Here is a 13,658-nt window from a genome sequence, read left to right on the forward strand (position 1 = left end):
AAAAAAAGTGCCGTATGCATTATATGTTAATAAAAAAAAACTATTTCGACGGACTTCTCTGGCGAAAGCATTCCGAACGCGTTTTAGCAGACGCGGAGTTATGGATAAGCGAAATTTACTCCTCTATCATTTCCTTCCCTCGCCATTCCCTAGCGCACTAAAACCTCTCCACCTGCCCCACCTATTGAAGCATCCTCGGTGACGTAATCATGCGGGTTATTATTTCTCATGTTTTTTTTTATTTATCTGGCCAGATAGCCGCTTCCAGCCATGGCGTATATGTAATGACGTATACGCGACCGCGCCTCGTCTGCTGATAATTTAGGTTCTGTTTTGCTGTCTGTAGCTGCTGCCTGACGTTCGTGTGACGACGCCTGAAGGTATCTGACGAATGGCAGCTTTGAAACTTATACGCGTAGTCGCGTTACGTGAAGACGGCGCGAATTTTGAAAACTCTTACGAAAAGAGCGGAGGGCAACTTTTGAGCGTTATTGTATATTCTGTCGAGTTTGGAAGTGCAAATTTGTTTTTTTTTTAGCCGGAACGGTTATTACAATGCGTTCTAGCGACTGGGAGAGTTTATTTAGAATGTGCAAGGAGTATTGCGGAACCTTTTTATAGACGGAAGTGGTGTAGCCAATTTCCAGATAGTAGAAATAAGTGCCGTATTTACTCACATAGTCAACACAACTTATTGTCCAGAAAAAATAAATAAAACGCTCATTTATTGGGGATGCGATTGTTACACTGCGTAAAATTCACACTGCGGTCGAATAAAAGTTTCCCAAAATTTGTAATTAATGTACTGGATGCATTTATTATGCAAGTGCGTTTGTTATTCGAGTAAATACGCTAAAAGTAAGGTAGAGAACTAGCCGAGCTGAGTGAGACAGTAGTTTAGATTAATAGGAAAAAAGAAAAACTAATGACTTCTAAGAAGTAACGTAAGTAGCTATGCTTATCAGGTAGGTGAAAGCTGTCACAGCCCAGACATAAAAGCCGAGCTGTCATTTGTCTAGCTCGACAGAGCCTGCTATGAACGGCCGGTATTTGGTTTATCGGAGCTCGATAGGTGCGGTCACGTAGGACCGTGTGAATAACGGCTCATGCTCGTGGGACTGCGTGTGCTGGCGTGCTATACCTTCGCGGGCTGCGGCACCGTAATGGTCGTATTCACAGCATTATTTCACTCTACCGCAAATAGTTTAGTTTCTGCACAGCACAGTTTGCTGTGACCTGCGTCACTTATGTATTTGCAAACCAGCTACGGCAGGACTTCACCCCCAAGTTTAATCGCGCACTCACGCTGTCCCAGGAAGTAAGCGCGAGTGACAGCTGCCATCTTGTTCCGTTTTCTATGGGCGGCTGTGATGCAGCGGACATTGATACGCTCACGTGAAGCGCGCGGATTTCGACATAATTTATCCGATTGGAACCGAACGGTAACGTGGCTCAGTGGTTAGGGCGCTCGGTTACTGATCCGGAGTTCCCGGGTTCGAACCCGACCGCGGCGGCTGCGTTTTTATGGAGGAAAAACGCTAAGGCGCCCGTGTGCTGTGCGATGTCAGTGCACGTTAAAGATCCCCAGGGGGTCGAAATTAGTCCGGAGCCCTTCTTCCTTTCTTCTTTCACTCCCTCCTTTATCCCTTCCTTTACGGCGTGGTTCAGGTGTCCAACGATATATGAGACAGATACTGCGCTATTTCCTTTCCCCGAAAACCAATTACTATTATTATTATTAACCGAACGGTTTCTTGATTAAAGAGGCGCATGGAGGTGGCGAACGACCACGTGATAAAGCGATTATGTAATTATAAAGTGATGAGGTGGGCGACCTTTTAGGCCCATGCATTAGCAAGCGCAGTCTATAGAAGGGCGTACGCATTTTCGAATTTGATCACAAGCAAGGCATTGTGAATGGATAAAAGCGGCTAAACAAATTTCGCTTCGCGTGGGTTTCTTTTTGAACAAGGTTTGCGCTCAGTACACATTGCCATGTTTTCTCTGCCGTATAGTTGAGTATTCATTAAGGCTGCGGATTTCGAGGGGCTTTATTTAGGGGCAGTGCTGTATACCGCCTTCTGTCTCTATACTCTGTGACGTCGATCACACGTCTGCCCACTGATGCTTCGATCAGCTACAAATCGCTCTTCTGTGCAAGCGAAGGTTAAGAGCGGGGGCCATGCGTCGTGCATACGCTGCTTATCGCCGCATCGGCGCCGTAGGGGACGCTCACGCTTTGTGGGACGCGACCTTTATAGTAGAATAGATAAGGAACCCATTTTCAGCAGATGTGACGTCATTCGCAGTCCGTTTAAATATCATTTCTCGCTCTGTTAATACGATAACAGAAGTTACGTGTGTCAGTTCACCTTCCAGAGTTGCACTTCGGTCTAGAGGTGTAGCATAGTTGAGAGTCATGACGCATTTGTATACCGATCGAGGCAGTATAAAGAGGGGACACTTTTTTTAGCCTGCAGCCGTCGATCGTCTAAGGATGTCAGAAGTACGTATACGCTTTTTGTTTAATTTCTAACTACTTTTTAATTCATGACATACATCACACGGCTACATTTTTACTTTTCTAAGTCCGGTCTCCCGGGTTCTCTCATTTTTGTCCGTCCATCCGCAGAGGTGCACCTGTTCAAAGTCATTCTACAACTGCTGTGCACCTGTGCGGACATCCGGTCGTCGCATGAAACGAGCCAGCTTCCCCCACAGACAGCTAACGCTGCGAGGCATGGACATCGGTGGGAGCTCGCCTCACCAATTTAGGTCGAGGCTCACCTGGCTAACAGAGGATCGCTCTTGTATTCACAAGCGTAAATGATTTCCTTGAAAATGCATGACGAACCTCTATGCGAGCTCCAGTAAGGGTAGCGCAACAATTAGGTACTTGCTCCAACAAGATATACTGATGGAAATGCAGGGGCGAAATCCAGGTGTAGCTCGAGTGAGCCTGCAAACATTTTTTTTTAACTTTTACGCGCATGATCCCCTTACAAAGCCGTCTCAAGTTTGATGCACAAATAAAAAAAAAGATTGCTCTTCGATCTGAATTAAGTGCTCCCTTTTATGCTGCTCGTGCCTGTATGAAAATGCTTAATCAACGCGCACTCTGGTCTTCGTGTACGGGCATGTTTGAAATCGCTCCGATCAATATGCGGCCCAAGAGGCCCCAGCATAGAGCCCAACCCACGGCCTTGATTTCTTGAAGTGAATGCCGCCGCCATATTGCGTCACAGCAGCCCGGGCGAGTGATCGTTCATTTACGCGTCCGTAATGCGTGGATCACTATGCCAATGAGCGAGCCACTCCTCAGAAGGAGCGCCCCTATAGAGTCCCGGCGGATTTGCTAATGCGCTCTGTGTGCCGCACCTGACTATCGGCCCATCGTCCTCATTACGCGTGCTCCGGTCGCGCATAATTCTTTGTGCACTGTCGTAATCTTCGCAGGCTCGCCGTGACTGTACAACCCTATTAAAAAGGGGGCAGTGTAGTAGACGTGTGATTCCTCAGCTCCCTCCTAACTGCTCGGTATCCGGAGTGAGCAGCTGGTCAGTCGGTCGCGCTAAGAGACCATGCCAAGGAAAACGCCAAGAGACTGAGACCATTGACAAGGAATTATCACTAAGCTACCGTTGTCAAGGAAAGCGGAGCTGTTACAAGCTAGAAAGTACCAAAAACTAAATACAGGTGGCGCCATCAGCGGCCGATTTCGCGAGCTAAACTCCATTCGTCGACACCGACTTCAGACTCGGATCCCAGAGGCTGTGCTACGCCGCCATACACTTCCAAAGTGGTGGAAACCCGTCCTTTTCGGTAAGGATGTCGCGAGTTCGAATCGACTTGCTGTAAGATTTTTAAATCCAATTTTCTCGCCTATAAATTCGTCTTTCGCTGCCGGAAAAACGTCAGCGTAGCGAGAAGGAGCCAGAGAATCAATTTTTACTGAGAGCAGTAATTGGATGGCGGTGTCCTCGCTGTCCATTTAAAGGGCTTCGTGTGGTCGAAATTAATCCGGAGCACTCCACTGCGGCGCCTTTTTTTTAGCTACCTGCTTTCACTCCCTCTTTCATCATTTTCCTGAGAGCCCAGTTAGGGTGTCCGCCCTAAGCGAGGCAGTTTCTGCGCCTTTCCTTTCCTCGTAAACAGTTGATGACAATGATCATGAAATGGCGTGAAGCGGGTTGCTTCCTCAATGACCTTAGCATACGGGAACGAGATGGCCCAGGTATAAGTGAACATTCATGTGATGATGTGCGACCGCAGCGCCTCGTTTGCGGGAGGTGCGAGGTTCGGTCCCCAGTGCCGCCGGGTACACACCTTTAGTAGAATGCGTACACAAGCTTTCCCTTGGCCTGATGCGCGGCTCCTCTGGGTTGAAATGCTCGCAAAAAGGATCTTTGACCCAACCTTGAGTAGACCAATTTACCTTGTTCCATGGCGGTCTTCGACCAAAGCTGCCCTTGCGCCGTTAAAACCAAATCATTACCACCACGTAATGTTGTGACGAAAGCTGTTGTGTTTTGTTGTGAGTTCCTCCACAGGAGTGTGGGGTGCGCGCGGGCCAGCCCGGCCTCCTCTCTTGGTCGGCCGAGTCTGGCGCTAAACGTTCTGCCGCTCTGCGTCGCGCTGGCAAGCGCGTTCCAGCACGCTTCGCTTGGCAGCGGCGTTGCTATTTCGGGTTTGGGGTGTACGCTCACGTCGCACAAGTTTGATTCCAGACTTTATTTCTTCCTTTATTTTTCTTTTTTCGCCCTATCTCGATACCCTCTCTCGCTCGTGGCCATCGAAGTGGCGCGCGCATGTTTTTCTAAGCAAGCCGTATGCACGCGCGTATGTGCTTTATCTTTCGTCTGCACATATCGCTTGCAAAATTCATCGGCGGCTCTTGCCAAGGAGTACGGAATCAGCACAGATGCGTCAGGCCTGCTCCTGCGCAGTTCTTCCGGAGGAAGCAAGCCGAATGGCGTCGTGAACCGGAAGTGACGCCACTGCTGCATCGTTAGTTAGCGCCTGGATAACAAGCGGATGTAGCTACTACTAATTAATGCTAGTTTTGTAATAGAACAGACAAGGGAAAGGAAGAGGGGCTCGTTATGACATACATGACGGAAGCCAGCAGTCATCTGAAACCAAGGAGCGTAGGGACACTGGGCCGGTTGACACGAGTATGCAATAAAAACTTTGGCATTCGTCACGACACGTTACTGTTGCTCTATAAGGCTTATATATGAGACCGATTCTGGAATTTGGTTGCGTCCTATTCTCTGGTAGCGCCAACTACAAGCTGCATGCCATAGCCTTACTGGAAAGGCGTGCCCTAAGTATCCGCCTCGAGCTCCCAAAGTCAGCTTCAAACGCTGTCCTTTATCTGGAAGCCCGCATCCCCGATCTATATTCCCGCTTCCAACTTCTCACGGTGCGTACTTTCCTCAGGTCCAACAGTCACTGAAACCAACGAGCATAGGGACATAGTTTTGTAATAGTGTAATAACAACACGTGGTCAAAGGCAATTAATGCAAGTTACAGGGACAATTTATGCTTTTTTATTTTTCCGGGACAGGCATGAACACAGCTCGGTGGTGGGAGCATACTTTTGGCCTCGGGGGTGTATACCTGACGCCGGTTAGGAGTCAGGAAGCCATGAGTGAGGCGTAACCACAGCGAATGAGTGCTGTACCTCTACAGTCATCGTGCGGGAGAGTTGCGGTGGTTTCTGCTGCGAGTCCAGTAGTCGTACTTTCCAGTCGGGGTGGAGAGCTCGCTTCCTACGGTCAGTGTACAGCATCAAAGTCTGTGTTTTTTTTTTCGATTGGGGTGAAGTATAAAACATGGTGAACGGTCTTGCGCCTAGGCAGCTTCTACGAACACTTTAACATGTCGTTTGTCATTGGTTGAAGCCAGTCGGTTGTTTAATTTTTGGTGTATATATATTGTGCGCTTCACTTCCTATCCCGGGAGGGTTCGTGGTGGGAGGAGGGGGAAGAGGTTACATCTGTTGTCCTGTTGCCGTCGCGGTGGCTCAGTGGTTATGGTGCTCGGCTGCTGAACCGAAAGACGTGTGTTCGATGCCGGTTGATGGAGGCGAAATGCTAGAGGCCCGCGTACTGTGCGGTGTCATCATCATCATCACCCTCAGCCGGACTACGCCCACTGCAGGACAATGACCTCTCCTATATTGCGCGATTTCCGAGTGCACGTTAAAGAACCCCCAGTAGTCGAAAACATGCGGAGCCCTCCTCTACGGTGTCACTCATAGCCCGAGTCGCCTTGGGTCGTTAAACCCTATAAACCGATCTCGTCCTATTATTCCACATTATTCCACGGTGTAGAACGAGCAGTAATCTCATTTTTACACTGGGCGGAGTGTGAAAGAAAGAAAGAAAGAAAGAAAGAAAGAAAGAAAGAAAGAAAGAAAGAAAGGGAAAGAAAGAGAAAGGAAGAAGGAAAGAAAGAAAGATATAAAAAGTGAAAACAAAAAAAATGGACAGGCTCGAGAAACGCAAAAAACGCTTTGCACATGCTTGTATCGCCCTCCGGTACTCGCTGGCGAGTCCCGTGTACTGTGAAAGCGAGCGCTCCTGTTTTGTATAACAAGCGGGAGATACGAACGTGCCAAAGAATGAGACCTTGAAGCTCGACGGGGAACGCTGTACTACAACAGTCGGAGCGGCCATAACACTCCGGCGGCCGCGGGAGAGATGCAGCGATTTTCGGGCTGCAACGCTGAAAAGAGGAAATGAGAAAGAGCGCGCACGGGCTAAAGGAAAGACGACGCAGTGTTTTTGCTTTCTCCGGGGCTACGCGCGCTACTATATCCCCCGCGATCCGCAAGCTCATCCTTCCCCGCTACTACTAGCCAGGCAGCCGACGACTTCGGGCGTTTTTAGCGTTTTTCCCTGCTTTTCAGCGATGCCGAGTTTTTCTTTTCTCCGTTCTTTCCTTTCTCTTCTTTCTTTTTTCTTCTTTTCTGCGCTGCAAAGCCCGTGTGTATGCGTGCGCGCGCGCTGGGACGCGTGCTAGACTCCGCGCCCCACCCTGCGCTGGTTAGTTAAGTGCAGCGAGCTGAATGCTACGCAGGTGAACAAGTTCGCTGTCTCCGACGCGTAATTAAGTAGCCCCAGGTGTGGACTGCGTTGCTATCGTCACCTCTTCAGTGTCACCGGTACTGGAGGCATGGGGCAGTGGAAGTTTACTTTCCCAAAGCCTCCAAAGGACACACACAAAAAAGAAAGGCGCTGACGGCTCGGAAGGAGGTCACTGGATGTGGCGGCGGAGTGATACTATGTTCAAAACCTGGCTCCTATCCAGCGATTGTTCGCCACGCGCATAGTCTGCAGCGCTGCACGGAATTACGAGGGCGCACCGTGGGTGGCAGAGCCGCTCCTGCAGCGCTTCCAGCGAGGAAGGGTGTGCCGGTAGTGCCGCATCATTTGCGTGCGCGGGATTTCGCAAGTTGAGCTGAAAAGCGGTTGGAAAGCGAGTACCTGCTGCGAGTCATGGTGACAGTTCGGAGCGCTGCGCTAATGCTTCGGTGGTCGCTTACAGTTTGCCCTATCCGGCTACGCGGTCACTTATATGCAGGGATACGTCGGCAGCGGACACCTGTTGCGGGCTTGTCCAGTGGCGGCTTTTCTGCGCATGCGCTTCCTAGGGGACGTGGCCTGAGGTGGAACCTTTCATCTTTCATAAGCCGACTATAAGTGGGCAAAGAACAGCAGTTTTTTTTACTCGCTTTGCTGCTTGTTGTTACTGCACTAAGATAGACTAAACTGCTCTACATTAATCTGTGTACGAACCTAGAATAAACTGGTCAACATTGTTCTTATTACTTTTTCCTGCATCCCCCTTTCTTAACCTGAAACGGCGAGTGTCACAGTCGTCGGGAAAAAAAAAATGCATTGGCGTCCCAGAGAACGCGAGTTTCAGTGAAAGCGAAGTCGACTTAACTTATCTGCGAGTCTCCTTATACCGTGATTTGTACTTTAATAGTTTCTCATTCGTGAAGACGTGAAATGCGGAGGGAAGGAAAAGGTGCGGAGCTTGTACACTTACCGCGGGGTCGACTTTTGCGTCCCGACAGTACGCATTTATTTATTTATTTCCTCAAAGGTCTCGGTTGAGACATTACATGAGGGAGTGGACGGTATCTGGCAAACAGTGGTAAAAAATGTTAAGATGAAAGGTTGGCGACGCTCCGCTTGAATTCTAGTGGGTTGATGATAATGGCAACTTCGGTGGGCTGGTCATTCCAGTCTCGTGCAGTACGCTGAAAAAATGACTGCTGAAATGTCACAGTATGGGCTTGTAGGGGATACACTGCGTTGCAGTGAGCATCGCATTTACATGCTGCATGTGTAAATTCAGCGCTTACTCTTTTGTGAATAAATTACGAACAAATGGCGCAAATGCAGCCGTATAATTTCCTTCCCGCGCGCAGCCGTCGCATATTACGTTGTGAAAGTGTGCCTGTGATGACGCCCCGTTGAGTGCACCCCGGAGATCCAAGCGATCGAAACGCCGGAAACGAAGATCTGTGTCGAACGTTTAAAGAGAGGCAGAGAGAAGGAAAGAAAGAGGTGGAGAGTATGATTGACATGCGGACTCTTTTCACTGCATTTCTCTTTTCGCGAGGTGTTGTCTTACGCATATGCATTTCCCGTCCTCTGAATTGCGAAACTTGTTTTGCAAAACACGCGCCCCCTTGGCCGCCTGAATGATTTGCGTCCCCTCACCGACTCGAGTGAAAGCTGTCGCTGTAGTGGTCATCAAATCGTCGACCTCGTATTTCTTTTCTTTTTTTTGCCCTGCAAGAAACATAACCGCAAAGGTGCCGGTGTTGAAACGTGGCCTAGATCGTGACGTTCACGTATACAGCTACCGATCGGCAGCCGCATTGTTGAAGAATTCATCCTGCCTCCAAAGTGGTGTGATTGATGGGTAGAGTCTTAAATGATCGCCCACGCTATAGGTCACCTAGCATAACACAATAGTTAGGGTGGAGTAGGTGATGATGAATGGGAAAGTGCGCTTATTGTGTCACACTGAGTAGGCATCTGAATCGCCCCGCGGGGAGAGGAAGTGAAAATGAGGGAGAGAAAGAAGAGAGACAGTCTGGGTGACCATTGAACACATAGCAGACATCTTGAATAACGCCGGCACTGTAGTTATTTGAGATGCCTTGCGATGTGTTAAAAGGGGATCGTGCACTCCGTACTATCCGCCCCTTCGGGATTCTCTGTATAAGCGGCGGAGACAGGAAGCTTCAGGTGGAGAATTGCGGAGGCACTTGATCTCAGGTGACGCATCGGCTGCACATGACCTCTGTGGCACATGACCTCCGTGGGGCGTCCTCCGTCGCACATGTCCTCCTTGACACATGACCTCCATGGCATATGACCTCCGTGGGGCATGTTTTCCGTCGCACATGTCCTCCTTGACTCATGACCCCCGTGGCACATGACCTCCGTGGCACATGGCCTCCGTAGCACATGGCCTCCGTGGCACATGGCTTCCGTGGCGCATGTCCTCTGTGGGGCATGTCCTCCATCTCACATGTCTTTGACACATGACCTCCGTGGCACATGGCCTCCGCGGCACATTACCTCAGTGGCACATGTCCTCCTTGACACATGACCCCCATGGCACATGACCTTCGTAGCACATGACCTTCGCGGCACATGGCCTCAGTGGCATGTGTCCTCCTTGACACATGACCCTCCATGTCACATGACCTCCGTGGGGCGTCCTCCGTCGCACATGTCCTCCTTGACACATGACCTCCGTGGCACATGACATCTATGGGGCCACATGGCCTCCGTGGCCTATGGCCTCTGTGGGGCATGTCCTCCGTCGCACATGTCCTCCTTGACACATGATCTCCGTGGCACATGACATCCATGGGCCACACGGCCTCCGTGGCACATGTCCTCTGCGTGGCATGTCCTCCGTCGCACATGTCCTCCTTGACGCATGACTCCCGTGGCACATGACATCCATGGAGCCACACGGCCTCCGTGGCAGATGTCCTTTGTGGGGCATGTCCTCCGTCGCACATGTCCTTCTTGACACATGACCTCCGTGGCACATTGCCTCCGTGGCACATGTCCTCTTTCGCACGCGACATTTGGTGACACGTGGCCTCAAGTGGCACATGGCCTCCGGTGACTCATTAACTCTGGTGGCAAATGACCTGAGGCGGCACATGACTTCCTGTGGCACATGACCCAAGCCAGGATACCACACTTTGGTTTCCAGTCAACTTCGCTCCCTTTCGGTCGCTAAAGGTTACCCCTATAATTTCGCTTTCCATAACACGCTGTGCCGCCCTGCTGTAAAACATACCGCAACGTATTCCGCGTTCTAGTTTAGTGCCTCTGACGCCTCCGCCTATCTGGCCGAGGCCGCGTGCCTTGCTGTCGACGTTCACCCGTGTCCTTGGTGGCTCCTGCCACCTCACCGCCATGGAGCTCTCCACGGGCAACGGGGGCTCCATTGTTTTCGCCGGAATTTCAGGCGGTCTTTTTTTTTTCCTTCTCTCCCGTCGACGCCTGTGCCGCTGGCGTTTCACGGGCTCGAAGCATCGCCCGAGCCGGCGGTGAGCGGCTTTGCGCTCGCGCATGCATATGTACCGGTCCGAAGAACGTGGTGAGGATTTTAAAGCCGGGGCACGTTCTTTGTGCGACGCACTTTACGGGGCGACCTCGCGAGCAAACCGAGGAAAACTTGCCTAATTTGTTGGTGCGGAAAAAAAATTAAAACGAGGAAAGTGGTAGATAAGCGCAGCTTTAGAGTAGGTTTCCTTCTGCTGGTGCCTCCGCCTTTCGTGGATTACTCTTCTCGGTTCTCCCAGTGGTAAACCAGGCAGCTCAGTGGTTATATCCGGAGAGCTTCAGTATGACAGGTTAACTTTTTATATGCATAATCTATTAAACCCGCTGGGCAGCAATTAGTGAAGGGAGTGGGAGTGTCAAAGGCAAAAAACGGAGGCTCAAATTTTAGCTTTTATTCTGTACGGTCATTAAAGCTGCGAACTGGGCGAGTTGGTATTGATTCATATTTGAACAGCGCAATGAAACGACGGGACACAACGAAGAAAGGACACCACATGCGCTGACTCGCAACTAGATCTTTTTTTTATATAGAGATGATGTTCTTATCCGGCCAAGATGTGTATTTTCGCGCTTGTGCTGATTGTTATCGTTGTAGGCATGATTAGTAGCTTTTGTGTTGTTTTCTTTTGGTTTTTTCCCTCTTGTTTGTGTTTGGCGTACTTAGTATTTAAGATGCTTTGACGTGAAATAAAAGTCTAGTTGCGAGCCAGCGCTTGTGGTGTCCTTTCTTCGTTGTGTCCCGTCGTTTTATTGCGCTGTTCAAATATGAAATTTTGTACTGTAACACCTGGAAGTAATGCTGGACATAGGCAAGTAGAGAATGTCTCATGGTTGGTTTCGTGCTCCTGTATAGCCAGTTTGTCAGTTTGTGCTGTAGCCAGAGGAGGGGTTATTCCCATCCTCTTCGTGCCAGTCAGGACTAGCTGTTGATAACAGCTGTTGTGGTTGGTGGTGGTGGTGGTTCTGGTAAACTTTATTGGTGTAATCAGGGCGTTCGCTCAAAGGGCCTGCTGTGTGAACGCGTCTCTGACTCCGAACTTTCGTCTGTTAATTGTTGCGTCCCATATTGCCATCTTGTGGTAGAAGAGTGTTCTCGACGTTCTTTCGTTTCAGTCGAGAAGGAGCTGAGTTTGATTCTTTGCTTCATAATTTTTGAAACGGACATAATGGCTTTAATTAAAGGAGCAGTTACTCGTTAGCATTCCCCCTGTAGCGCAGCCATACGGTTACAAAGGAAAACTATACAGTTCCCCCAGAGTCTTCGCAGTTGAAGCAAAAGAAAAGGAGGAAAGAAAGCTGTGTAGTTTTCCTTTGTAACCGTACGGCTTCGCTTGGGTGCTAGCTAATGAGTAATTGTGCATTTAATTGAAACCTTATCCCTCTTATTGGTTTCCTCTTTATATATTAGACTGACATTCTAACTTGTGTCGTGTTCGTACTGAAAGAAATTAATTTCGCGTTATTCTTACCCGCAGATGGCTCTCTCTCGTGGCCGATTGAAACTCTCTACCCAATGTATGAAAGGTGATCGATACACATCCGTTGATGAACACATGCTCGCGGGGCCAATCTAGGCTACGGCAGTCCCATTTCGATGGAGGCGAAATGCAGAGACACCTGTATACTGAGATTACAGTCAGAGACTCCGGAACTTTTTTTTTTTTCGGAATGGGGGAGGGGGGCGGGGGGGCAAGACTTCGAGCTTATTTTGACATTTATTTATTTAATGCTCATTTGCATCATAAATTTTATATTTTTATTATTTTTTATTCTTCAAATGTCAAAGGTTGATGCAAACTGTCACGTTGTGGTGGCGACACTCCAGCAGTCAAGAAGACAACGAAAAGGCTTCAAAAAAAAAAACTGTTCAAGGGGCTGACTCACACCAAGTAAGAACTGAATGACTCGGCGGCGGAAATAGCTGAAAGCGTGCTCGGCGGTCATCGAACTGAATGCCATGCATTTATAGGCCGCACTCAACTTAAAGCTGGCAAGGAACCTTCGAGATAAAGAACCAAAAGTAACTACAACAATCTGGAAAAAATGTGGAAGCATTTGCACGTGGCCACGATCAGTGGAGATAAGTGTGGTCGCATCTCGCATTACAGAACAAAATGGTAAAGCCGCGTGGCGGCGGTTTTGATTGGAAACGAACAAACGGGGCAAATATATTCACGGCAACATAAAACGAATTGAAATGGGAAGCTTTGCGCACGAGGAGTGATCAATTGCATTAAAAAAGTTTGTGCATAGTTTGTTTAAATTCTGCTAATCATGACCATGTACACGGGTCAGACAGTCGAATTCTGTTGGGACATGACTGGTTTAGGTTACTCACATTCGAAATGCTTTACAACTGGCTACGAAGCCAAGTAGCTCAGCCCCACTAAGCTCTGCATTAAAGGAGTCCTAGAACTGAAGTGTTTCAATTGTCAGAAATCTGATCCAAGTGCAAGAAATTGGAGACTCGCTGCCGCCTCTAAAAAACTGTTAAGGATCGACCCCCCCCCCCCCCCCTGTTCTGGTGTCTCTGATTACAGTGCATGTTGAAGGACGCCGGGGTGACCCATTAATCCAGAGCGCTCTCACACGGCATACATCTCAGTCCGGGAGCGTCTTTGACGCTCGGACATCTGCCAATCGCGCCGTCGGAATGCATTCACGCATGTTCGATGCCTCACTAACACACGTACTTGACCGTGATTTTTCGGTGCTTTTTCACGTAAACATTCATTAATCCTTGCAGTGCGCCGATCAGTGCTTAGTCGCCGTGTACTAAGGTCCACGCACTCTGCGACTTCGCAATGTTGAGCACAAAAATTGTCCGTCAAGGACGCAATGCCAAGCGATCGAGTCATCAGCCCATTAGGCGGCGCCAATGGAATGACCCTGCTTGTTCTCTTTGTAACTTTGAGGCTGTTTTTGGCTATTTAGTTCGTTGTATGTCAACGCTGGGTACCTCGCGCGTGCTCCGTGTTTATTAGCTGAGAATAAAAAAATTATCGAGAGCAGATTAGTCTAGAGGCGCGGCTTACTGA

At 49.2% G+C, this 13,658-nt stretch overlaps 1 protein-coding gene across 1 annotated transcript in view; it reads left to right on the forward strand.

The window, feature by feature from the left end:
• Positions 1-13,658, forward strand: part of LOC144099003 (rho GTPase-activating protein 18-like) — a 201,440-nt gene that overhangs the window by 54,812 nt on the left and 132,970 nt on the right. The window lies entirely within an intron of this gene.

Source organism: Amblyomma americanum, chromosome 7, assembly GCF_052857255.1.
Source record: "Amblyomma americanum isolate KBUSLIRL-KWMA chromosome 7, ASM5285725v1, whole genome shotgun sequence".
NCBI lineage: Eukaryota > Metazoa > Arthropoda > Arachnida > Ixodida > Ixodidae > Amblyomma > Amblyomma americanum.